This window comes from Giraffa tippelskirchi, chromosome 2 (assembly GCF_054371585.1).
Source record: "Giraffa tippelskirchi isolate mGirTip1 chromosome 2, T2T-mGirTip1v1.2.pri, whole genome shotgun sequence".
Taxonomy (NCBI): Eukaryota; Metazoa; Chordata; class Mammalia; order Artiodactyla; family Giraffidae; genus Giraffa; species Giraffa tippelskirchi.
The window spans coordinates 101232606-101259331 of NC_137276.1; the positions used below are offsets into that span (position 1 = coordinate 101232606).

The following is a 26726-nucleotide window of genomic DNA, read 5'->3' on the forward strand; positions in this document are numbered from 1 at the left end:
AGAAGGCAAGGAGTTGCTCATGTTCTGGACTGACACATCACATCTGCTATTAAAGCCACTTACCACCCTGACAGGGAGACATTTCTTTGAACTCTCAGCAGTGTCCACTGCAATCATTACGTGTGAGTGATGAATAAGTCACTGAATCACTGTGATGACTCATGCATTAAAAAGAAAGCCCCCATCTGGGCTCATAGGCCAGGTGGCAGTCTCCAGGGGGAGAATCTGATCTTGCCAGCTAAAAACAGCAGGTAGGAAGCATAAGCGTTGCAAATGCTTTTTTAATTAAATGGAGGGTTGTTTTTTTTTTCCCTTCCCTTGCTCTGCCTCTGTCTTCCCTCCCTTCCACTCCTTCCTGTCTTACCAGATGCTCTTAGACACTTTGGATCACATCTGCCAGCCTGTGGACAGTGTTAAAGTTAAAAATAGATACCCAACAAGAGGTCCCACCAGCCAAGAGCAAGCACTGCATGGCAGCAATCATTTTGCAAACAGCAGAGGAGATAGTTCTACATTTCAAATTCTTGACCTAAAATTTCACTGAAATCCAACTATTATTTAATTATATGTTATTTATTGCTAGAAACAGACCCTTTGCATCCTGCAGCAGAGATCTATATTCTAACTCAGGAAACGAAAGAAGGAAAAACAGTAATGACCAGAACCACCAAAATCAAATGTTGCTGAGTTCTCAACAGCGATATCTCTAATTTATTAAACACTGATTTCTTCTAAAACTGACTCATCATCTGTCCTGAAAAGATATCAAATCATTTATGTGACAAACTCACCTCATCTTCTCCCTGCAGTGGTGTCTCACTACACCCTCAACATGCACACCGCCTCCTGTGCTCACAATCCTGCTAGCCCTCTAGATTATACTCTTTGGAGTGCATCACCTAATCTCTCGTTTAAATCTTCTTTTCAGAGCTTTACCTGGTCAATGTCCTTTAAAATTTCGTTTCTCCTCTTCATTACCTTTGCTTGCCTTGGTTTAGTTACTAGCCTCCTCCCAGATCACGGCCCACCATCAGTCACACATATCACTCCTAAATAATGCATCTAGTCATGTCACCCCACTGCTTTAAACCTCCCCCAACTCTCTACTGCCATCAGTTTGGCATTTAAGGCTCTCCATAACCCACTCACTAGCTAGCTAACCTCTCTAGCTCCATCTGGCACTAACCTGCTCCTAAGCTCCAGCCTGCTGCGCTGATGAATGTTCCATGAAAGCACCCAGAGCCCTCCACACTTCACATTTCCTATCCTGAGATGCCCCCACCCCCTGCTCCTTAAACTTAGCTTCCCCTCTCTGTGCTCACAACACACTGTCCTAATCTTGAATTTTGTACTTACACTGCAACTATATACTTTATGTGAGTGTTACTTATTCATCTCTGTATTATTGACATGTAGCATAGAGTTTACTATTAAAAAACTCACTAAATGAAATTCTAAAGGCTGTACTTCAGAAAGAAGGAAAAAGACTACAGATGAAACTATGAAATGGAAGAAAGTTAACAAGGGAAAATAATGACAAGTAGATGGATAAGACCAAGTAATCTTTATTTAAAACTATAAGAAAAACGTGTAATTTGTGGAAAAAAAATAGGGAAGCTGAGGAGAGGTAAGTCTTTGAGTTTTAGAGCATGAGTTATAACATACTCATCAAATAGAAACTTCAATTTAGAATATGTTTGCTGAAATAGCAAGAACAGCTACTAAGGGGGCAGACACTAAGCATATAACCTAAAAAGAAGTAGGAGGAAAAACCTAGACTGAGGAAAAAAACAATTGGTTCAAAAGATCACAAGAAGTGTGGGGGCGGGGGGTGGGGGAGCAGAAGAAATAGAAAATATTCACAAATAAAAATATATAAAATAGTGATAGAAATAAAAGTAAATATATAATTAATTGCAATAAATGCAAAAGACCCACTTTCTAATTAATATTTTTAGACAATAAATAAAAATATAGCTATGCATTGATTGTAAAAGACACATCTAAAACATGGAAAAACACACATACAAGAATTATAAATTGTGTGTATCCATTAACATTACCTGAAAACATGCAAAGCACAAAACTGACATGATAACTAGAGAAATGGACAAATCACCAGAGAGAGAAATTGCAATATAATTCTTTTAGTAATTGACAACTTCAGCAGATAAAAATCAATAAGGATAGATAAGATTTAAACAAAATCAATATTACAATAAAGTGAATCACATGAATTTTTTGGTTTTCTAATACATATAAAAGGGCTTCCCTGTTGGCTCAATTGGTAAAGAATCTGCCTGCAATGCTGGAGACCCAGGTTCAATCCCTGGGTTGGGAAGATTTCCTGGAGAAGGCAATGGCTAGCCACTCCAGTATTCTTTTTTTTTTTTTTTTTTAATAAATTTATTTATTTTAGTTGGGGGCTAATTACTTTACAATATTGTAATAGTTTTTGCCATACATTGACATGAATCAGCCATGGGTTTACATGTGTTCCCCTTCCTGGACCCCCCACCCACCTCCCTCCCCATCCCATCACTCCAGTATTCTTGACTGGGAAATCCCATGGACAGAGGAGCCTGGAGGGCTATAGTCCATGGTATCATAAAGAGTTGGACGTGACTTACTGACTGATCCACAACAGAAAGTGCATATAAAAGTTATGTTTACATTATACTGCAGTCTAAGTGCATAATAACATTATGTCTAAAATTACAATATACATACCTTAATTTTAAAATATTTTTATTGTTAAAAAAATGCTACCATCATCTGACCCTACAGTGAGTCCTAATCTATTTGTTGGTGGACGATCTTCCCTCAATGTTGATAGCTGCTGACTGATCAGGGTGGTGCATTGCTGAAGGTTGGGGTGGCTGTGGAAATTTCTTAAAATGAGACAGCTGAGTTACTGCATTGATTGACGCTTCCACTCACAATCTCCCTGTAGCATGTAATGCTGCTTGATAGCATTTTACCCACATAACTTTCAAAACTGAAGTCAATCGTCTCAAACCCTGTGGCTGCTTTATCAACTAAGTTTATATAAAATTCTAAATCCTTTCATGTCATTTAAACAGTATTCATAGCATCTTCATCAGAAGTGGATTCCTCCTCAAGAACTTTGTTCATCCATCAGAAGCAATTTCTCATCTGCGAAGTTTTTATCATGAGATTAACAGCAACTCAGTCACATCTTCAGGCTCCATTTTTAATTCTGTCTCTTGCTATTTCTACTACATCTGCAGTTACTTTCTCCACTAAAGTCCTGAACCCCTCAAAGTCACCCATGAGGTTGGAATCAACTTCTTCTAAGCTCCTGTAATGTTGATATTCTGAACACTTCTCATGAATCACAAATGTCCTTAATGGCAGTTAGAATGATGACTCTTCTTCAGAGGTTTTCCATTTATTTTACCCAAATCTATCAGGGGAATCACTATTTATGGAAGCTACAGCCTTATGAAATATATTTCTTAAATAATAAGACCTGAAGTTACTCCTTGCTTTGAGGGCTACAGAATGGATAATGTGTGAGCAAGTATGGAAATAACATTAATTTTAGTGCATATCTCCATAAGAATTCTTGGATGACCAGGTACATTGTAAATGAACAGTCATAGTTTGAAAGGAATCTTTGCTGAGCAGTAGGTCTCTACAGTGGGCTTAAAATATTCACTGCTGCTGCTGCTTAGTTGTTTCAGTCATGCCCGACTCTGTGTGACCCCATGGACTGTAGCCCTCCAGGCTCCTCTGGTCCATGGGATTCCCCAGGCAAGAATACAGGAGTGGATTGCCATTTCCTTCTGCAAAATATTCACTAAAACATGTTTTAAACAGGTGCTGTCATCAAGGTTTTGTTGTTCCATTTCTAGAACACACACAGGGTACACTGAGCATACTTCTTAAGGGCTCTAGGATTTTTGGAATGGTAAAAGAGCACCAGTTTCAACTTAAAGTCACCACTCGCATTGCATTAGCACCTAACAAGAGTCAGCCAGTCCTTCGAAGCTTTGAAGCCAAGCACTGACTTGTACTCTCAAGCTATGAACATCCTAGATAGCATCTTCTTCCAGTAGAAGGTCATTTTGTCTACATGGAAAATCTGCTGTTTAGTGGAGCCACTTGCTGCTTCACTTTGCACTTCTATGTTAAGGACAGCTTCTTTCTTTAAACTTCTATTACCTCCAAACTTTTCTCTTGCAGCTTTCTCAATTCTCTCAGCTGTCATAGAATTGAAGAGAATTAAGGCCTTGCTCTGGATTAGGCTTTGGGTTAAAGGAATATTGTGGCTGGTTTGAACTTCTATCCAGACCATTAAAACTTTCTCTGCATTCGCAATAAGGCAGCTTTGCTTTCTCATCACTCATGTGTTCACTTTCAATTTCCTTCAAGAACTTTTTCTTTTCCTTTGCATTCAAAACTTGGATGTTTGGTGGAAAAGGCCTAGTACCAGCTTTTGACATGCCTTCCTCACTAAGCTTAATCATTTCTAGTTTTTGATTTAAAATGAGAGATGAGCAACTGTTTCTTTCACTTGAACACTGAGAGGCCATTGTAGGGCTATTAACTGGCCTAATTTCAGTATTGCTGTGTCTCATGGAGCCCCAAGGAGAGGGAGATGGATGGGAGAACAGCTAGCTGGCTGGTGGAATAGTCAGAACACACACAACATTTATCAATTAAGTTCACCATCTAATAAGGGTGCAGTTTGGGATGTCCCAAAGCAGTTACAGTAGTAGCATGAAAGACCACAGATTACCATATAAAACAGAGTATCAATAATAATTTAAAAGTATGAAATATGCCAGGATTACCAAAGTGTGACACAAAAACACCAAGTAGGCAAATGCTGCTGGAAAAATGGTGCTGATAAACTTGTTTGAAACAGGCCTGCACACACCTTCAATTTGTAAAAAAATGCAATACCTGTGAAGTGCAATAAGAAAAAACAAGTACGCCTTGTAGTGAGATTTAGCAAATTTGATTTTCACAAAACTAATATGCAGAAATCAATTGCAGGTTCATACTTGGCAATAATCTGAACAATAGTATAAACAACGCAACAAAAATATAAAGTACCTAAGAATCCAGTTGACCCTGGAGCAACACAAGAATCAAGGGCATTGACCCCTGAGCAGCTCAGTCAAAAATTCAAATGTAACGCTATAGTTGGCCCTCTGTATTCACAGTTCTGTATCTTCAAATTCAATCAACTACAGATTGTGTAGCACTGGAGTACATATTTACTAGGAAAAAAATCCACGTATAAGTGTACCTGCACAGTTCAAATCCATGTTGCTCAAGGGTCAACTGTAAAACTAACAAAAGATGTACAAGTTTTTTTTTTAATATAAAACACTTTTAATTAAAGCGAAAAGCATTATGTGATGATTCAAACAAATAAAGGATTTTATTATAGATATGAAAGTGAAAGAAAGTGAAAGTGAAGTTGCTCAGTTGTGTCAGACTCTTTGCAACCCATGGACTGTAGCCTACCATGCTCCTCTGTCCATGGGATTTTCCAGGCAAGAGTACTGGAGTGGGTTGCCATTTCCTTCTCCAGAGGATCTTCCCGACCCAGGGATTGAACCTGGGTCTCCCGCATTGTAGGCAGATGCTTTACCGTCTGAGTCACCAGGGAAGTTTTGCTATAGATATGGTAATACTATAAAGGAAAGAAAGGGTTTAACCTCCGGGGGATAAGGAAGGTGACAGTTTATTTCCTAACTTGCAGGGTGCATACACAAGTATTCATGTTTTTCTTTAAGCTGTACCTATAAATTTTATATTTTTTAATATGGATGGAATATTTTACTGTTTTAAAAAAGGTCTAGAACAAACTTAGCCCAATTATTGCAAAATGTACCTAAGTCTGTTGTGTGCCATGCCCTAGGATTCCCACATTTTACAAGAAGCACTTGAAAGAAGATACTAATTTTGTAAACTTTAAGAAATGTGTCTTGAATAATCATTTCATCTCCAAAAGAGGAGGCAGCAGATGTTTTAAAATGCTAGAATAAACCCCTACTAGAAACATTCAATTTCACTTTTTAGTGGAAAGGTTTCTATGCAAGGTGTTTACATAAATATTCCACTGTTTACTTCTGCACACACTGTAGAAAAGCAGAAATATGATGACAATTCAGGAACATTAAACAGGAATGGGCTCAACAATGATGGAAAATTCAGGAAGAGTATACTAGCTATCTCATTAGCCTAATCCACTCATGTTTTACAAGTGATTTGTTTCTAATGGTAGAGAAAGTGTCAAAATTTTGCAGATGATTTACTTTTTTGAAAAGTGTAAATTATGGTGGGTTAAATTATAGGTAAATAAATTATATTTCATTTGCATACCAATATGCTCCCTTGGGTGGGCAAGAAATGCCCAAAGATACATCTGGCTTAGGCATCAGCATATAACCCATATCCTGGCTTATCTGTACAGCAGACTGTATTTTCCAAAAATGGCCACTGCAATATTTCCAGTTCCACATACTCTTCCAGAAACTTTCCACTTCCCTATTAAGAGAGGGAATCTCATTTACATTCCCACTGAACCTGAGTGGCTTTTGTAACTGCTTCAATGAACAATGCACTGTAGGGATGCTGTGTGATTTCCTAGGGTGGGTCAGAAAAGATAAGGTTATAGCCTGACTTTCTTTCTTGAGTCACCTGCTTTTTAAGAGCACTGAGCTAGCACAGAAGTCCGGCTACCTGCAGCAATTCATGCTGGAGAGGCCACCTGAAAGAGAGATGCCAGAGGAGCCCAGCTACTTCAGTCTTTCCAGACCAGGCTTCAGACACATGAGTGAGTGAGCTTCAGATGATTAAAGCTTCCATGCCAACCCAGCTGATGCTGAGTGAGCAGAGATGAATGATCCCCATCAAGCCCTGCCCAAATTGCAGATCTGTGGGCAAAGTAAACGTGGTCGTTGCTTTAAGATACTAACTTTATTGTGCAGCATTAAATAACTGTTGTCATTCATATCTGTGGGAAGGACATTGAATGCAAATGTCATCCTCTCATGTCCCCAAAGGAACCACCAACCCAAACAACACAGTTTCTTAAAAACCAAAATGATGGCACAATATTTCACCCCAAAAGCAGTGAGCACCTCCTCCGAAGGTTAAATTTGATTTAGGATTAAATTTTTTGCCATTGATCAATGATCCTATCAATGAGTATCTTTATAATCCTATTATTTACAAAAATTATTTAATATTTTTGCTTGTGATATCGTCAAAGGATCTCTGAGATGCAGTTTAACAACCTCTGCTTATAAATGAATTACTCCATCTACATATTTCCCTTTTGTTCTGGTCCATTTATGTTGGCATCTTCAGATTGGCATCAGGCATCCTCCTCAAACTCAGTGGAACCAAACTGAAATCACTACTATTGGATATTAGTGGAATTAGTGGAAAATAATTAGATTTTAGAGCCAAATAAAATCCCTTCTCACTTACTTTGTGACCCTAGGCAAGCTATATTCCTTTCCTGAGTACTTATACTGATTTGTAAAATGGAAATAATACCTATCTATCTTGTAGAGTGGTTACAGAATTAAATGAGCCAATATGTAAAAAATACTTAGTATGCCTCGTATACCTAATAGGCAATCAATAAGCTTCCTTTCCTTGACACCTTTGTTTGTCTTTTTAAACAACGGAATGACAGGAGTACAAAGGCTCCTGTGTTTGCCTGGCAAAAAGCTGCCCTCCTGAGAAAGTCAGGCTCAGCTTCCTATCTGTGAGTACTGCCTCAACACTTGAAGTAGGCCTCCAGCCTACATTGGGAACTTCAACAGCAGTACTTCACTGGGGTCCTCTGTTCTGCTTTGCTTTGGTATAGTTGTTTAAATGGTAAATATCTGAGCAAAGTTAACTGCATTCCAGCTGCTGCTTTTTCCTTTATCATGATACCTCTTCAGCAACAAAGAACTGATATATATTTTTTGTTTAGAGGTCACTGGTGGACTTTATGCCATAGAGATGCCTGAGCTGAATTACTGAAGGTAGCAAAAAACAGGCAACCTGGAGGTTTTAGAGGTTTTGACCAGCAACCTCAAAATATCAGCAGACAAAATGAATGATGTTATGGGGAAATATAGAACAAGCCATTCTTCTGAATATCTTCATCTGGTTCATGCTCAGCCTCTTGAGCCTGATGAAGCTTCTGGAGTGAACAAAGCACATTACTGAGAACCAGAGACCTGCCTCCCACTTGCTACATGTTCTCAGGAAGTGACTTCGCAGGCCTCTGGTTATCTGGGGAGCTGTGGGATTAGTCAAGATGATCAAAACATGTGATGGCTGAGATGGGCCTCAAGACCACCTGGTCTAACATTTCACAGGTGAGAAGTGAGGCCCAAAGCAAGCCAATGGCTTTCCTGATATCACACCCCTCACAGCTCATAGACTAGGGATTAGCATACAAGGTTTTCCTTCTATCAGTGATAATCATTCCACAAAGTCCTATTTAAAAATTATTTGATTCTGATGGTGATGAGGAAGGCGCACAATGTGCATTCCTACTCAAATTAGTTCAAAATGACTCAATAGACTGAATTTCTGAGCGAGTTTTCTTGCCAAGGGACTTGTTACTGTCTTGGATAACACATTATTCCTTAGACCTGGAAAGGCTCTGGAAGTACTTTTTACCTTATATGTCCCAGAATGCACAGGATGAATTTCAACACTGTCATTGATGATGTCCCTTGAAAGAGGCAAGTATTCAATAGGAACTGATGAACTCTGTGCTCTATAACCTCTTGGTGATCATGCTATATGCCAAACAAGGTTCAGACTCAAGCAAAATGCAAAGCAAAAAATTCTAGCAAGGCTAAGGGGGCGGGGGCGGCGGTTATCTCCCAAACCATTACCTACCTACCTACGTATTTCTTAATTCCTCCTACCTAGGGAAAAAGAGAGGTTCTTAAAGGTTAACAGGTCTAATCACAGGTGACCATAGTGAAGAACCCTGATTTGCCCAAAGAAAAATATTGCCATAGGTAGAAGGGACTGTGAGGCTTCTTGGCCCAGTCACTCTAGAAGTCTGGAGCAAGGGGCTGAGGAAGAAAATTTTCTAATTCAAATTAATATAAATCAAACACTATGACCTTAATTAAGAACCACACTGAAAGGTGAACATTTGAATCCTCCACTAAAACAGAAACTAGAGCCACCTGTGAAGAACGAAACAGTAAGAAAGACAAAGGAAGGCCTATAACCAGGAAACACACTGATGTAAAGGAACCGAGCCAGTGTGGAGGATGACCAGAGAAGCCTGAGGGAGGTACACTGGCGTGTTTTTATCTGTTGAGGGTATGTCTGGGAGCAAGGTGGAGATAGTATAGTCAACCAAACAGATAACCCTGCCAGGAGGGTTCTAATATAGTTTAAATGGAAATCTCTTTTAAGTGCACATTTGAGGTTCATATTATATTTTTATTAGATGGTGCTGCTTAAATTCTAGTAGGTCTAGATAAGAATATCACTTTTTAAAAATATTATAACCAATATACATTTTAGTTTCTTTGTCAAGATCAAACTAGAGAAAGGTTATACCATCTGAAGAGTCCAAAGATAGTTTTTCTAATTATATTCTCCCAGTAAATTAAAATTTGACATTTGGTTTACAAATTTACCTCAGATTAATTTGTCAATCAATCATTATTTGATCAATTAAAGTAAAAATGATGCTAAAGGTGCAGACCAAAACGCTGATGAAGGAGTGAACTCTGAAACAGAATACGGTAACCTCTAATCTGGGTCCTATGCCATCCTTTGTATTTATGTATCACTATAATTCAAACATTTGATAACAAATATCATATTCTGTTAGTCTTCCTTATATGACCCAAGGAGAAACCACACTAAAAGGGACACCTGCACTGTATGCCGCAGCTACTGAGCCCACGTTCTCCAGAGTCGGGGCGACAGGGAGGATTCTTACCCACTGACATCAGTGTGCTTCCTGCTTAGAGGTCCTCCTTTGTCTTTCTTACTGTTTCCTTCTTCACATTTGGCTCTAGTTTCTGTTTCAGTGGAAGATTCGAATGTTCACATTTCAGCGTGGTTCTTAATTAAGGTCATAGTTTTATTTACATTAATTTGAATTAGAAACATTTCCTCCTCAGCCCCTTGCTCCAACTTCTCTCACTGTCCCCTCTACCCATGGAAGAGGGGTTGTGGGTCACAACTAGAGAGCCTGTGCACCACAAAGAAAGATCCTGCATGCAGCAACTAGGACCCAACGCAGCCAAGTAAGTAAATAAATAAATATTTTAAAAAAGAAGCAACTTTTTTAATACACACACACACACACACATATATACCCTAATGAGACTATTTTAAATACCCTCTGAACACAAATCAAATCTATGGCACAAATGATAATATGTACAAGTAAAACTATCAGCTAAAGAAAGTTTCCTTTAAGTTAAAGAAAAAAACCTGAAACACAAAATCTTTGACCTAATCATTATGACAAACGAAGCCTGTCATTATCATCATAGGCACCTCAGGATCTTCTACCACCTCCAGAAATTGTATTCAATGACAGCAGCATCCATGTTCACAACATTTCAGAAAGGCAAGGATTAGCTCTCACATCCATTTGAAGAGCTGATAATTGAAATGACAGAGAAGTTAAATAGCACATTCGAGGTTCAACATTTGAAAAAGCTAAAAGCTACTTATTTCTGCTTGGACCCTGAGCTGTCATTCCAGAAGCTGCCACCAGATATGTAAGGTGCTTATTAATAGAGCAGTAAGCCCATCTTAGAGGGTCTCTTTAAAGTTTGACATCAGTAGCACACAACTTGGTCAATTGTGCTTCCCCCTCTATAAAAAGAGAACTTAATAAATACAGCAGCATAATTAATTAAAAAATCTTTATCACTACCTTTGTTTTATGAATTAAAGATACAATCTAGCATAATATTTACTTTAAAAATACCTTCAAATTAAATATCTCTTCCAACTAAATCTCACTATTTTAAATCTACATCTAATTTAAACCAGGTTTTTTTCCAGAGTCAAATCAGAATTTTCCCTGACTTAATTCTAGATGGTAGCTTCTCCAAGGCTCAGACCTTCAGAACAGGATAGGGGTTCATCATGTAATTTCCCAGAGTTAAACTATTCTTAATTCTCCTGCCTGTTTTTAGCTTCAGAAACCATTAGCTTCACAGGGCATCTAGGGACTCATCTGCTGAGGCCCTTCTTCCCTTCACAGGATGCAGCATCCTTCTGCCTTTTCCACACACTCAACCTCACAGAACGTTTCTTGGGTTTAGCCCCTTTCTCCCCATGGCTTACCTCTGCTCCATGGCCCACTCTGGGCTCCCATTCCCAAGCAGAAAGAGCCATAGATATAGCCGTCTTGCTTTCTCCACTTTGTGGTCTTGTTCCAATCAGGGAAACATTCCTATGGCAACCAACATGCACCACCATCTCACTCCTCTTCCCTGAAAGTTCCCTATTTGCATTGCAGACATTTGGCAAGGACCCATGAATAACTTGCCTAGCAACTACGAGCCTGTTCCAGCCTCTCTAAGGGGCTTACTTTTTTCTCTTTATCTTTTAGAACACACTCAGAGGCTGGTGGGTTGGCTGTGGAAGAGCAACTGCCAAGTCAGCCTCCCTTGGTAGTGGCCTGGAGCACACACAGCTGTTGGGCAAATTGCAGCCTCCTTTTACCCCAGGGTAAAATAATGCCCACAGGCTCAAGGCAATGGCCCAAGACTGGGAAGCTGTCAAGTGTTCACTCTGGGCTTCCTCCAGGGAAATTTCAGTTCTTAGAGAACCAGAGATCTTGTTCATCCTCAGCTATAAGAGGTGAATTATCAGCACATGTGCTTCCATTTAGAAAACCATGTTTATCCATCCATTATGTTGTGTACTAAGGACCCTCCTATTTATTTATTGATTTACTAAACAGACTAGCAACCAGATATTTTGTTTTGTTTTAATTTATTTTAAATTGAAGGATAATTGCTTAACAGTATTGTGTTGGTTTCTGCCAAACATCAACATGAATCAGCCATAGTAGCAACCAGATATCTTAACTTACAGATTGTATTTTACTCATTTAGGTAATTTTGGTATCAGAAACCAACGTGGTCCCAAATGACAATGCTACTATCCACATTTCCCCCCTCAATGAATTATGAAGAAGCCCTCAGTGTCTTTAACATAATTTTAGTGCCCTAAAGTGAAATACTTTCTTTGAGAACCCACAGAAGTGAAGGAGTTTCAATAATAAATAAACTGTGTTTCTCCTGCCTTTGTGTTGTTCTGCTGATAGAATTCCATGCTTCCCTTTCCAAAGAGAGGCCAACAGTACATCCTAGCTCCTAAAAGCAACTGACAGGATCATCAAGGGAGGTCCTAGAGGGAAAAAAAAACCTATTTTTTTCCCCACAAGGAAAGCAAGCCACAGATGCAGAAGGGGGAAGTGGGGGGAAGTGGGGGGAATTGTGTATGTATATGTATATACATAGGTTTCCTGGTGGCTCAGCAGTAAAGAATCCACCTGCCAATGCAGGAGATATGGATTCAATTCCTGGGTCAGGAAGATCGTTTGGAGAAGGAAATGGAAATCCACTCTAGTATTCTTGCTTGGGAAATCCCATGGAAAGAGGAGCCTGGCAGGCTACAGTCTATGGGGTCACAAAGAGTCAGGCATAACTTAGCGACTAAGCAACAACGCGTGTGTGTGGATGTGAGTGTGTGTGTGTGTGTGTGTGTAGAACATTAGATCATTTCTGAAAGGTTCTACAGAAACTTTAACCTAGTTACCTTTAAATAACACTTTAGAATCAGAGAACAGGAAGACTTATTTTCACTTTATAGCTTTTTAAAATGTTGATCAATTTTAAAACAAAGTAAGCCTTACTTACACTTTAAAAATGTTAATAATTTGTTATTGCTTTCATATAGTTTCCATCATTTAGTTTTTTTTAAAAAAATAAAGCCTGCAGCTTATTTTTACCATTTAAGTATATCTTGTAACTAATACAGGAATCTCTTAAACCATCCACAGCTATTGTGGTAAGTGAGAAACTGCAGAAGTGGAAGCAGCAGTTCACATAAATTGTTCACACCGTCTGTACTTTCAACGTGCTGAACATGGTGAATATATCAAAACTATTAGAAATTAAGAAATCATATTAGAGCTATGTAAATTAAGGTAAAAATTGGAAAAACACATTGCAGTGCACAAAAAAAAGCATGCACGCGTGTGTGTGTGTGTGGTGTGTATGCGTGCGCACGAGCTCAGTCATGTCTGACTCTTTGGTACTCCATGGACTACAGCCCAGCAGGCTCCTCTGTCCATGGAATTTTCTAGGCAAGATACTGGAGTGGGTTGCTATTTCCTATTCCACGGAATCTTCCCAACCCAGGTATCGAACCTGCGTTTCTTGCATTTCCTGTATCAGCAGGCAGATTATTTTACCACTAGCACCACCTGGGAAACCCCCAAAATAAACATCTCTTCCTAATGCTTGAATCTTTTTTGTTGTTATTTTTTGGACTTAGAGGAGGTGGAGGAAGCAGAGAAATAAGTACTGCTACTAAATCAGAAATCATAAGCCTCAGAAGCCCTGAGCATACATAAAAATTAAGAGCCAATAAACTAATCTAAGAACACACACAGTCATCAAGACAGTATGGTACTGGCACAAGGACAGAAATATAGATCAATGGAACAAAAGAGAAAGCCCAGAGATAAATCCACGCACCTATGGACACCTTATCTTTGACAAAGGAAGAAAGAATATACAATGGAGAAAAGACAATCTCTTTAACAAGTGGTGCTGGGAAAACTGATCAACCACTTGTAAAAGAATGAAACTAGAACACTTTCTAACACCATACACAAAAATAAACTCAAAATGGATTAAAGATCTAGACCTGAGACCAGAAACTATAAAACTCCTAGAAGAAAACATAGGCAAAACACTCTCTGACATAAACCACAGCAGGATCTTCTATGACCCACTTCCCAGAATATTGGAATAAAAGCAAAAATAAACAAGTGGGACCTAATTAAAATTAAAAGCTTTTGCACAACAAAGGAAACTATAAGCAAGGTGAAAAGACAGCCTTCAGAATGGGAGAAAATAATAGCAAACGAAGCAACAAACAATTAATCTCAAAAATATACAAGCAACTCCTGCAGCTCAATTCCAGAAAAATAAACAACCCAATCAAAAAGTGGCCAAAGAACTAAACAGACACTTCTCCAAAGAAGATATACAGATGGCTAACAAACACATGAAAAGATGCTCAGCATCATTCATTATCAGAGAAATGCAAATCAAAACCACAATGAGGTACCATTTCACACCCGTCAGAATGGCTGCTATCCAAAAGACTACAAGCAATAAATGCTGGAGAGGGTGTGGAGAAAACAGTGTCTCACACTGTTGGTGGGAATGCAAACTAGTACAGCCACTATGGAGAACAGTGTGGAGATTCCTCAAAAAACTGGAAATAGAACTGCCATATGACCCAGCAATCCCACTGCTGGGCATACACACCGAGGAAACCAGACTTGAAAGAGACAAGTGTACTCCAATGTTCATTGCAGCACTGTTTATAATAGCCAGGACATGGAAGCAGCCTAGATGCCCATCAGCAGACGAATGGATAAGGAAGCTGTGGTACATATACACAACGGAATATTACTCAGCCATTAAAAAGAATACATTCGAATCAGTTCTAATGAGGTGGATGAAACTGGAGCCTATTATACAGAGTGAAGTAAGCCAGAAAGTAAAACACCAATACAGTATACTAACACATATATATGGTATTTAGTTCATCGGTAAAGATAACCCTGTATGCGAGACATCAAAAGAGACACAGATAAATAGAACAGTATTATGGACTTTATGGGAGAGAGTGAGGGCGGGATGATATGCGAGAATGGCATGGAAGCATGTAAATTATCATATGTGAAACGAATCGCCAGTCCAGGTTCGATGCATGATACAGGGCGCTTGGGGCTGGTGCACCCGGATGACCTGGAGGGATGGGATGGGGAAGGAGGTGTAAAGGGGGTTCTGGAAGGGGAACACATGTACACCCATGGTGGATTCATGTCAATGTATGGCAAAACAAATACAATATTGTAAAGTTAAAAAAAAAGAAAAAAAGAAAAAGAACTCTAAATGATGTTTAATCAAATAAAAAGTCAGAAAGCTGAAAATGTGTCTTTTGGGGAAGAATACTTAAAATGGGGAGAGTACTTAAAATGCAGAGAGGGAGAGCTGAAGAGAAATTTCCCTTAGTCACTTTCACATCAGTAACAAGAAAGTGAAGACCATGGCATAAAATTAATATTTTCAACTTCCAAAGGTTAGAAAGGACACTTCATTAAGAAAATATAGCATTAAAGTTCATTTTCACACTATGCCAGTATCCCAACCATTCCTACCTTTTTCTTACAAACTCAAGAGAAAAAATTTCCTGTGGTACTCATTATTAAAACCCCAGAATGTTCTTGACACTGCCATTTTAACTGTCTATTGTTCTCCTAACTCCAGGAAGTCTCTGAAAGCCAGACATAATGACTGTTGTGACAGTTTTCAGTTACAGGAAGTGAAGTTTCCTGTCAAAAGAAGTGCTCTCTCCATTTTGATCATATGTTAAAGAAGATGCTTCAACAAGCACCTTCACAGAAAGAGCAGATTCTCTGAGACCCTGAAAATGTACTACAAAAGATGAAAGAATGAATCAAAATCAAAATGACAGATAAATTGTGGGACTTTTTTCCTTTCAGCTAGAGCAATGTGATTTATTTCCCAAGTAGTACTGATTTTCTGGGCATAGAACTGGTTTTTTACTCCAGAACTGTTAAAGGTAGGTTCCAGAGGTTAATTCAACAAAGGAGCAGAAAAAAAAAGTTGGGAGTTGGTACTAGCTCCTCAACTACATGCAGGGGATATGAAACACATTACATTATAATGCTCTCCCAATAACTGCTTAAAGTCACCAAGAATCCAAATCTCCCATGACAAGTGAGAGGTCTTCAGCAGAGTTCTGGTCAGATGAACAGAAAGGAGGAGGAAGTGTCTTGAACCAGGATTCAGAAGCCCTGGTTAAGTACTACAGTCCTGGACCTGAAGAACCATGGAAAGCAGAGACTTAGTCTCATATGCCTCACTTCTCCCATGTAAATGAATGGGGACAGGTGTGACAGATCAAGTGAGGTGGAAACAATCTGAAAAAATTGGGGATGACGCCAAATGGTCTTACTGTTAGAAAGAGCAAGAGTTCCTCTGTGTGAAACTGTCAAATACAAGTGTGTTCCTGCATGACTCAGTTTCCTTATCTGTAAAATGAAAATAATAATAACACTCCACAGATACTCTGATAATTAAATGAGAGAACACATGAGATGTTCTCAGAAGAGCGTCTGGCATGGACAGAGCAAACGCTCAAAAACATTAGCTATAATCTTTAGTACAAAACTACTTTATTTATTTAGAACTTTGGATCTCTAGAACTGGAGAGTCCCTAGATGTTACATAATCATAGCATAAAGTGAAAAATTGGGATACATTAAGAAGGAATAAGCCATTGCTCATAGCATCTGCCTTGTAACTAGTGGTGCAGTTAGGCTCAAAGCAATAACCACAGAAGGATGGTTGAGATTGGACTTGGACCAAGCACACAGCAGCTCTGAGTGCAGTGAAAGGCAAATCTCTCTACTAAAGGTTAAATGATTTGTACACTAAATATGACATGCATGGGGGCAGAGAGTCTGTCTCTTCCCTATGCCTGACTGGTTCCAAAGTTCTTGTTATTGTTCAGTTGCTCAGCTGTGACCGACTCTTGGTGACCCCATGGACTGCAGCATGCCAGACTTCCCTGTCCTTCACCATCTCCCGGAACTTGCTCAAACTCATGTCTACTGAATCAGAGATATCATCCAACCATCTCATCTTCAGTCATCCCTTCTTCTGCCTTCAATCTTTTCCAGCATCAGGGTCTTTTCTAACGAGTCGGCTCTTCACATCAGATGGTCAAACTATTGGAGCTTCAGTTTCAGCATCAGTCCTTCTAATGAATATTCAGGATTGATTACCTTTAGGAATGACTAGTTTGATTTCCTTGCAGTCCAAGGGATTCTTAAGAGTCTTCTCCAATACCACAGTTCAAAAGCATCAATTCTTCAGCACTCAGCTTTCTTTATGGTCCAACTCTCATATCCATATATGACTACTGGAAAAACCATAGCTTTGACTATATGAACCTTTGTCAGCAAAGTAATGCCTCTGCTTTTTAATGTGGTTCCACAGTAGGTTACCCCCAAATATTTGAAAGATGGGCAAAAGGGGGGATGGGATAAACAGTAGTAGTGCTTTCAACACAATCCTCTTACAGAGTGTCTATCATAATATAGGCTGGTCAACATTAAGACACTCTATATGAAAGAAAAAGTAAAGTCCCAAAGAGGTATGTATTCTTATACCTTCATTCATTAAGTATTTACTCAACGTTCACTATAGGTAAGGCACAATGCAGAAGTTGTTTTATGAATAAAGGTCTGTATATGTAATTATAGAAATCTAACCAAGTTTTCACAGGAAGAAGCTGGCCTCCTATTTGGACTAGAGTTTAGTCATAGAGGACATAACTAATTATCAATCTCTCTAATTGGCTTCTACGGCCAACTCTTCTCGGTACCCAAACTTCAGCAATGCCATTTAAGTGTCAAGACATTTGTATTAATATCTAAGGAAACCAAAGGAACTGAAAGTCTTATTCAAAGAATGTAATTACACCAGACAGTTTCCAAGGGATTTAGAAGCATGTAATTAATTACAATAATACCTTACAACAAATTCATCCTGATGGCAGGAAGATCTGGGTGACAATATTGAATTACGGGCGAGTTTTAAAGAAGTGGAGTTTTATTAGAGTAATTCAAATTAAATGCTAATATTACCAAGTAGAAATCCTCATAAGACTACTTTAACGACTCGAATCACTCATAATCAGTATGTAGTTAGGATGTAAATAGATGCAAGTAAGGCATTTGAAAACAGCCCTTTCTCTTAAGCAGGTTAGTACGTTTCCTAGCAAACTTATTAACACTTTTCACTTGCTTGGTGGGTCCCTTCTTCATAGATAAGGTAAACTTCAGATTTGCCTCAAAAAATTATTAAAGACCATGAATCAATGGGCTTCAAATGGATGACATTGCTGGAGAGAGATCCAGGGCTCTGTCAGATGCCTGCAGCCAACTACATCTCAAGTTATTTTTAAATGTGGATTTATACTCCTCTGTTCATGCACATTATCACAAGAGGCTCTGTCCATGCATTCAAAGCAGGAAAGAACTGAATTAAATCAGTGTGCTGAATGGAGCAGGAGAGTAGGTGGAGGGGAGTACCTACCCTTTTTCTCTTCTTTTCTGTGTTATTTTCCTTTCCTCCCCTATCTGGTATTCTTGGATACACTCTGTCAGCTTGTTCAGACTGAGGAGCCTAAGGAGCCTGACAACCTAGACTCAGGAAAGACACACGTGAAAACATGTTTTACAGCCTGTGCAGAATGATCAGACCTTGGTAAGTGAGTTAGTACATGTCCAAAGCACTCCAGAAGCTGCAAAGAATGATCCATGTTACTCATCTGATACAACCATTGGTGAGACAAGAAAGGCAGATGTCTTCATTTTACAAGCAGGAGAGGTTAATGATGCAATCAAGGCCACACTGTTAGAAATGATAGATCCCACTGTCAAGTCCAATCCTCTCAACTTGGTCTGTGGCAATGGCCCCACACCACACTGCCTAAAACATAACAAACTTTTTTTTTTTTACACACCTGTATGGTAAACTAACATGGAGAAGGCAATGGCAACCCACTCCAGTACTCTTGCCTGGAAAATCTCATGGACGGAGGAGCCTGGTAGGCTGCAGTCCATGGGGTCGTGAAGAATCAGACATGACTGAGTGACTTCACTTTCACTTTTTACTTTCATGCGTTGGAGAAGGAAATGGCAACCCACTCCAGTGTTCTTGCCTGGAGAATCCCTGGGATGGCGGAGCCTGGTGGGCTGCTGTCTACGGGGTCGCACAGAGTCGGACACGACTGAAGCGACTTAGCAGCAGCAGCAGCATGGTAAACTGACAACCCCTAGCATGGATCTCTTATAGTCATAGGAAACAGAATCCTGGGTGGAGAAGGATTCATAGCCCTCAGCCTCACTGTGATTTCACAAGGGACTTACTATGTTCTGGAACAGCCACTTTTCAGATGTTAAGCAGTTTTATCTGCATCTGCTCTTCTGCTAGTGAAAAACATGGTTTGGGGGCAATGTCCAAAGAAAATTACCTGTTGTTCTAAAGTTTGCATGTGTGCTAAATCTCTTGAGTCATGTCCAGCTCTTTGAGATCCCATGGAGGAGCCTGCCAGGCTTCTCTGTCCGTGGGATTCTCCAGGAAAAAATACTGAAGCGGGATGCCACCCCCTTCTCCAGGCGATGTTTCTGACCCAGGGATTGAACCCCATCTCTTACATCTCCTGCATTGGCAGGCAGGTTCTTTACTACTAGTGCCACCTGGGGAGCCCTTCTTACTAAAGTTGAGATATCAAATGGGGGCAGGAGTGGCTTAGGCTTGTAGGTCTCTCATTTGAAAGGCAACTAAAATATATTTTGCAAACATAAAATTTAACATAAATGCTTAATTAAATTACCTCCAAGATGGTGGAGTAGAAAGACATGCACTCATCTTCTCCAGCAATATCAAGATCGCAACTAGCTGTTGAACAACCAGAGACAGGAGAATGTTGGATCCCACCAAAAAGATACCCTGCATCCAAGGGCAAAGGATAAACCCCAACAAGACAGTACGAGGGGTGAAACTGTGTTTAGAATCAAACCTCAGATCCATCAGAGATGCTCGGAGGGTGCAAACAAAACCTTGTGCACACAAGAACTCAGGGAAAGGAGCAGTGACCCTCAGAAGAGACTGAGTCAGACCTGCCTTTGAGTGTTTGAGTGTCTCCTGCAGAGGCATGGGTCAGCAGTGACCTGCTACGGGGACTTGGGCTCTCGTTTTAGCAGATCTAGGAGGCGTGGTGTATAGTATAAGTTCACTGGAGGAGGTCGCCATTAAGTGCCACTATAGAGCCACCAAGAAGATGACCCACAGACTGGAGAGAACAATTATACCAAAGAAGTTCTTGCACTGTTGCAAAAGTTCTAGGGCCCACAACAGATTTCCCAAGCTGGAGATCTGGCAAGGGACTGAGCCCCCCCGAAAAACAGATTCTTGGAGGACAAAACAAACCTTGCAGGCACAGGTTCCAGGAGAAAGGAGCAGTGACCCCATAAGAGACTGAACTAGACTTGCCTTTGAGTGTCCAGGAGTCTCCAGTGGAGACGTGGGTCCATAGTGGCCTGCTGTAGGGTCAGAGGCACTGACCACAACAGTCCTGGGAGCCATGGCATGCTGGCATAAGTCCTTTGAAGGAGGTTGCCATTACCCCTACCATAGTTTGGTCTCAGGCCAAACTACAGATGTTTGGCCTGATAGCCAACACAGATAGCCCTACACATCAGAAGAATATGGCCCAGCCCACCAGAGCAGACCAAGAACCAGTTGGACACACAGCCAGTCACTCCCACCCAAAAGCTTCCACAAGCCTCTTATCCTCATCCATCAGAGGCCAGGCAGAATGAAAACCACAATCACAGAAAACTAACCAAACTGATCACATGGATCACAGCCTTGTCTAATTCAATGAAACTATGAGCCATGCAATATAGGGTCACCCAAGACGGAAAGGTCATGGTAGGGAGTTCTGACAATATGTGGTCCACAGGAGAGGGGAATGGCAAACCATTTCAGTATTCTTGCCTTGAGAACCCCATGAACAGTAAAAAAAAGGCAAAAAGATATGACACTGAAATATGAACTCCCTAGGTTGGCAGGTGCCCAATATCCTACTGGAGAAGAGTGGAGAAACAACTCCAGAAGGAAAGAAGAGGCTGTGCCAAACTGGAAACAATGCACAGTTGTGGATGTATCTGGTGGTGAAAGTAAAGTCTGATGCTGTAATGAACAATATTGCATAGGAACCTGGAGTGTTAGGTCTATGAATCAAGGTAAATCGGAAGTGGTCAAAAGGAAATGGCAAGAGTAAACATTGACATTTTAGGAATCAGTGAACTAAAATGGACCAGAATGGGTGAATTTAATTCAGATGACCATTATATCTACTACTGTGGACAAGAATCTCTTAGAAGAAATGGAGTAGCCCTCATAGTTAACAAAAGAGTCCAAAATTCAGTACTTGGGTGCAATCTCAAAAACAACAGAATGATCTCTGTTTGTTTCCAAGGCAACCCATTCAATATCACCGTAATCCAAGACTATGCCCCAACCACTAATGTCGAAGAAGCTGAAGTTGAATGATTCTATTAAGACCTACAAGACTTTCTAGAACAACAAAAAAAGATGTCCTTTTCATCACAGGGGACTGACATGCAAAAGTAGGAAGCCAAGAGATACCTGGAGTAAAAGGCAAGTTTCGCCTTGAGTACAAAATGAAGCAGGGCAAAGGCTAACAGAGTTTTACCAAGAGAACACACTGGTCATAGCAAATACGCTCTTCCAACAACACAAAAGATGACATGGACATCACCAGATGGTCAATACCGAAATCAGATTGATTATATGCTTTGCAGCCAAAGAGGAAAAAGTTCTATACAGTCAGCAAAAACAAGACTGGGAGCTGACTGTGGCTCAGATCATGAACTCCTTATTGCAAAATTTAGACTTAAATTGAAGAAAGTAGGGAAACCACTAGGCAATTAAGGTATGACCTAATCAAATCCCTTATGATTATACAATGAAAGTGACAAATAGATTCAAGGAATTAGATCTGATGGACAAGAGTGCCTGAAGAACTACGGACAGAGGTTCATGACACTGTATAAAAGATGGTACCAAAATCATCCCCAAGAAAAAGAAATGCAAAAAGGCAAATGGTTGTCTGAGGGGTCCTTACAAGTAGCTGAGAAAAGAAGAGAAGTGAAAGGCAAAGGAGAAAATGAAAGATATACCCATGCGAATAAAGAGTTCCAAAGAGAGCAAGGGGAGATAAGAAAGCCCTCCTAAGTGATCAATGGAAAGAAATAGAGGAAAATAATAGAATGGCAAAGACTAGAGATCTCTTCTAGAAAATTAAAGATAGCAAGGGAACACTTCATGCAAAGATGGGTACAATAAAGGACAGAAACGGTATGGACCTAACAGAAGCAGAAGATGTTAAGAAGAGGTGGCAAGAATACACAGAAGAACTATACAAAAATTATCTTAATGACCCAGATAACCACAATGGTGTGATCACTCACTTAGAACCAGAAATCTTGGAGTGCAAAGTCAAGCAGGCCTTAGGAAGCATCACTACAAACAAAGCTAGTGGAAGTGATGGAATTCCAGTTGAGCTATTTAAATCCTAAAAGATGATACTCTTAAAATGCTGCACTCAATATACCAGCAAATTTGGAAAACTCATCCGTGGCCACAGGGCTGGAAAAGGTCAGTTTTCATTCCAACCCCAAAGGAGGGCCAAAGAATGTTCAAACTACTGCACCATTGCACTCATTTCACATGCTAGTAAAGTAGTGCTCAAAATTCTCCAAGCCAGGCTTCAACAGTATGTAAACTGAGAACAAAAAATGAAGATAATGGCATCCAGTCCCATCACTTCATGGCAAATAGGTGGGGAAACAATGGAAACAATGACAGATTTTATTTTCTTGGGCTCCAAAATCACTGCAGATGGTGATGGCAGTCACGAAATTAAGAGATGCTTGCTCCTTGGAAGAAAAGCTATGACAAACCTAGACAGCATATTAAAAAGCAGAGACATTACTGTGCCCACAAACTCCATCTAATCAAAGCTACGGTTTTTCCAGTAGTCATGTAAGAATGTGACAGTTGGACCATAAAGAAGGCTGAACACCGAAGCAGTTGATGCTTTTAAGCTGTGGTGTTGGAGAAGACTCTTGAGAGTCCCTTGGACTGCAAGGAAATCAAACCAATCAATCCTAAATGTAATCAATCCTGAATAGTTACTGGAAGGACTGAGGCTGATGCTGAAGCTCCAAAACTTTGGCCACCTGATTCAGAGTTGACTCAACGGAAAAGACCCTGATGCTGGGAAAGATTGAAGGCAGGTGGGGAAGGTGATAACAGAGGATGAGATGGTTGGATGGCATCACTGAATCAACATGAGCTTAGCAAGCTCTGGGAGATGGTGAAGGGCAGGGAAGCCTGGCATGTTGCAGTCCATGAGGTCACAGAGAGTCGGACAGGACTGAGCAACTGAACAACAACACTCCCTTCTTTTTGGAAAAACTGATTCCATTTAAGATTCATGGTACTCTATAACCACAAATACTATATTACCATGGGAGGATTATTTTTTCATTGGAGGCATAGCAAAAATCTGATAAAGTTTTATCGATTTAGGTTTGGGGAAATCTCAGAATTGGGAAGTCTTAAAACAGTCTTGATATTACACCATTGAGTGTTTCCCACATTTGGACAGCACCATAGTCTCAAGGAAGTGCTTATACTCAGCAGGCTGTGAGAATCACTATCAACCAACCCCAGAGACCAAGAAACCTGGTGAGTAGCTGGTAAGCCTGTTAAGTCCATGCTGCTCCTCTTCCAGAAAAGCTTAATGATAAATTCTAAAAAAGGGTTGTTGTAAAATAACTACTCCCTCCTAGCTGGGGGGCAGGATGGGGGGAAATTTTGCAGGCTGAGAGTTGCAAACTTCACATGTTTACTGATTACTCTAATGAGCAGTCGGAACTGTTCGAGTGAGAAAGTAGCCAGCAACATGGATTTCCAAGACTACACTTTAAGAACTGCAGAGATTTGTTGAAACTCCTTATAACTTTGGTTGTTTATCCAAACCCAGTGCACTGAATCCAGCCTCACAAATCTTTGTTTAGCATTTATTATTAAGGGCAAGGCATTGGTGCCTGCTACCTTCTGACTCTGGATTCAGAGTAAGACTGGACAACTTAGTCACAAGCAAACAGACATAGATACACACACACAGGGCAAATGCTACAAGTGAACCTATTGATAACATCATTAGGACGGATCTGGGAGTTCAGCAATAATTACCATAGCAACAACAGCCAATAGACACTCCATCATTGCTACCAGTGCAATGATTTGAGATCTCAGTCTCCCCTGGGAGGTTTCTGTTGGCTTTTTTAAGAGGCCAGGATAGACTTTGGTCTGCTTTTGTCCCTGGCAGAGAAGAATGAACTCTTTATTAAAGGTTGCTCATAGTCCACATATGAAACTGAAACTAAAGGTTCAGGACTCTATTATTCACTAATTTACTTGTTTTTGAATAGTCATCAGAAACTGTTCAGGGAGTTCCCTGGTGGTCTAGTGGTTAGGATTCAACACTGTCACTCCCGTGGCCTAGGTTTGATCCATGTTGGGGAACTGAGATCCTGCAAGGCATGTGTTCAGCTCTAGCCTATTAAAAGCCATCTAGTCACTCACTGGGAAGGTTCTCTGCTACATTAGACCAAGTTGTTCCATTTGGAATCAATGCTCATCTGATGCTGTGATCCAAACTTAGAGCAAACTGTCAGCCTGTGAATGGTCTGAATGCACTTAATTGATCTCTAACAATCAAGCCAAAATAAGTACTATTTGAATTAAAAGCCTATGCAGATATATTTTCCTCTGAATGCACTAGCATCTCATGGTTGAATACTAAGATTGTTTAGTAAATATGCTGAACATAAGTCAGTTTAAAATTTGAATTTGATGATATGGTATTCATCCTGAAGACAGAGTGTCTTAGAAATTAGAAGGCATTTTAGAGATAACTTAGTACATCTTCATAGCTAGTATATGAAAAAATGTACATTTCATTTACTGAGTAAATAAATATATGTGTTATAAACATAAAATATACATATACACATACAAAATACTAGAAGAATGTTCACTGAAGTTTTAACAGTTATCTGTAAACAGAATTACACATAATTTTATTTTCTTGTTTTGACTTGTATTTTCTGACTTTCTTCCTTTAAAAGGAGTTGAATTTATTGTTATCCTGTTTATGGCACATTATTATCATTGTTCTTACAAGGTTCTCTTTTGCTTTATTTATTATTTCCCTTTTTATCTCCCCACCTCTCACCCTCATCCCTCACACAACCAACTCTGACAGGTTTAACTGGTACCTCTTCTGTATCTTCCTTCATTTCTACTAAGACTATAAGCTTGAAAGTAGATAGCCTCATTTTGGGCACTTACAGAAATGAGGATTATTTTGTGGGCATGTAATTTAACTTGTAATGCATCTCATTTTTCTTACTCTTTACATTTGGCACTATGCCCTTGAGATCCAGTCATGTGGATAAATGTTCATCTAATCATTTTTTTCTAACAGATGCACAATACTTCTTTATGCTCTTTCAACTAAATTTGAACTAACCACTTTGTTAGTGGAGGACAACCAGTTTACCTCCAATCCCTCTTCAGTTCAGTTCAGTCGCTCAATCGTTTCCGACTCTTTGCAACTCCATGGACTGCAGCATGCCAGGCTTCCCTGTCCATCACCACCTCCCAGAGCTTACTCAAACTCATGTCCATCGAGTCAGTGATGCCATCCAACCATCTCATCCTCTGTCGTTCCTTCTCCTGCCTTCAATCTTTCCCAGCATCAGGGTCTTTTCTAATGAGTTGGCTCTTCACATCAGGTGGCCAAATTATTGAAGTTTCAGCTTCAGCATCTGTCTTTCCAATGAATATTTAGGACTGATTTCCTTTAGGGTTGACTGGTTGGATCTCCATGTAGTCCAAGGGACTTTCAAGAGTCTTCTCCAACACCACAGTTTAAAAGCATCAATTCTTCAGCAGTAAGACTCCCTCTTACCATTGCAATAACCTTGTATGAATACACTCACGTCCAAGTATGGTGCTTTACATACACACAATGCAGGAGACATAAGAGATACAGGTTCAATCACTGGGTTGGGAAAAGAACCTGGAGGAGGGCATGGCAACCCACTCTAGCATTCTTGCCTGGGAATACTGGAGGAGCCTGGCAGGCTACAGTCTATAGGGTTGTACAGAGTCGGACATGACTGAAGCAACTTAGCATGCACAAATGCGTACATACACACATATATACATAAGGGATATACGTATATGTGTGCGTATATATGCACATGTGTATGCATATATATGAGTGTGTTTATACATACATACATATATACGTATATATGTGTGTGTGTGTATATATATATATATATATAAAACAAAGACATTTTCATACATCTTCAGAGTAGAATTTCTGGGTTATGGGTGTGAGTGGCCCTAATTTAAACAGGTAGTGTCAGGCTCTCCAAAATGGTAGCATCAGGCTATCTCCTATTAACAACGCATGAAGGTCCCCAAAGTCCCAGAAACACTGGGCATAACAGATCTCTAAAATACTATACGTGCCATTATTGATTTAATTTCCATTTCTCTCATCACTAGTGACTTGGAGTATCTTTTCGAATACTTTGATAGCTTTTTGAGTTTCCTCCTCTTTAATTGCCTTTTCAAATTCTCTACCCAAATTTTCTACAAATAACATGTATCACTTTAAAAATAATCTCCTGCCTCCAGTGAAATCAGCTGAACAAG

General features: G+C 39.8%; 1 protein-coding gene across 8 annotated transcripts in view; it reads right to left on the minus strand.

The window, feature by feature from the left end:
* TMEM108 (transmembrane protein 108) overlaps nt 1–26726 on the minus strand; it is a 417720-nt gene that overhangs the window by 295167 nt on the left and 95827 nt on the right. The window contains exon 1 of one of the 8 annotated variants that reach the window (XM_081569823.1): nt 19729–19793. The exons of the other annotated variants lie outside the window; for them this stretch is intronic. The gene's annotated coding sequence lies outside the window, so the exon portion shown is untranslated. Of the gene's footprint in view, nt 1–19728; nt 19794–26726 lie in introns of those variants that run through there. 8 annotated transcript variants of the gene reach the window in all.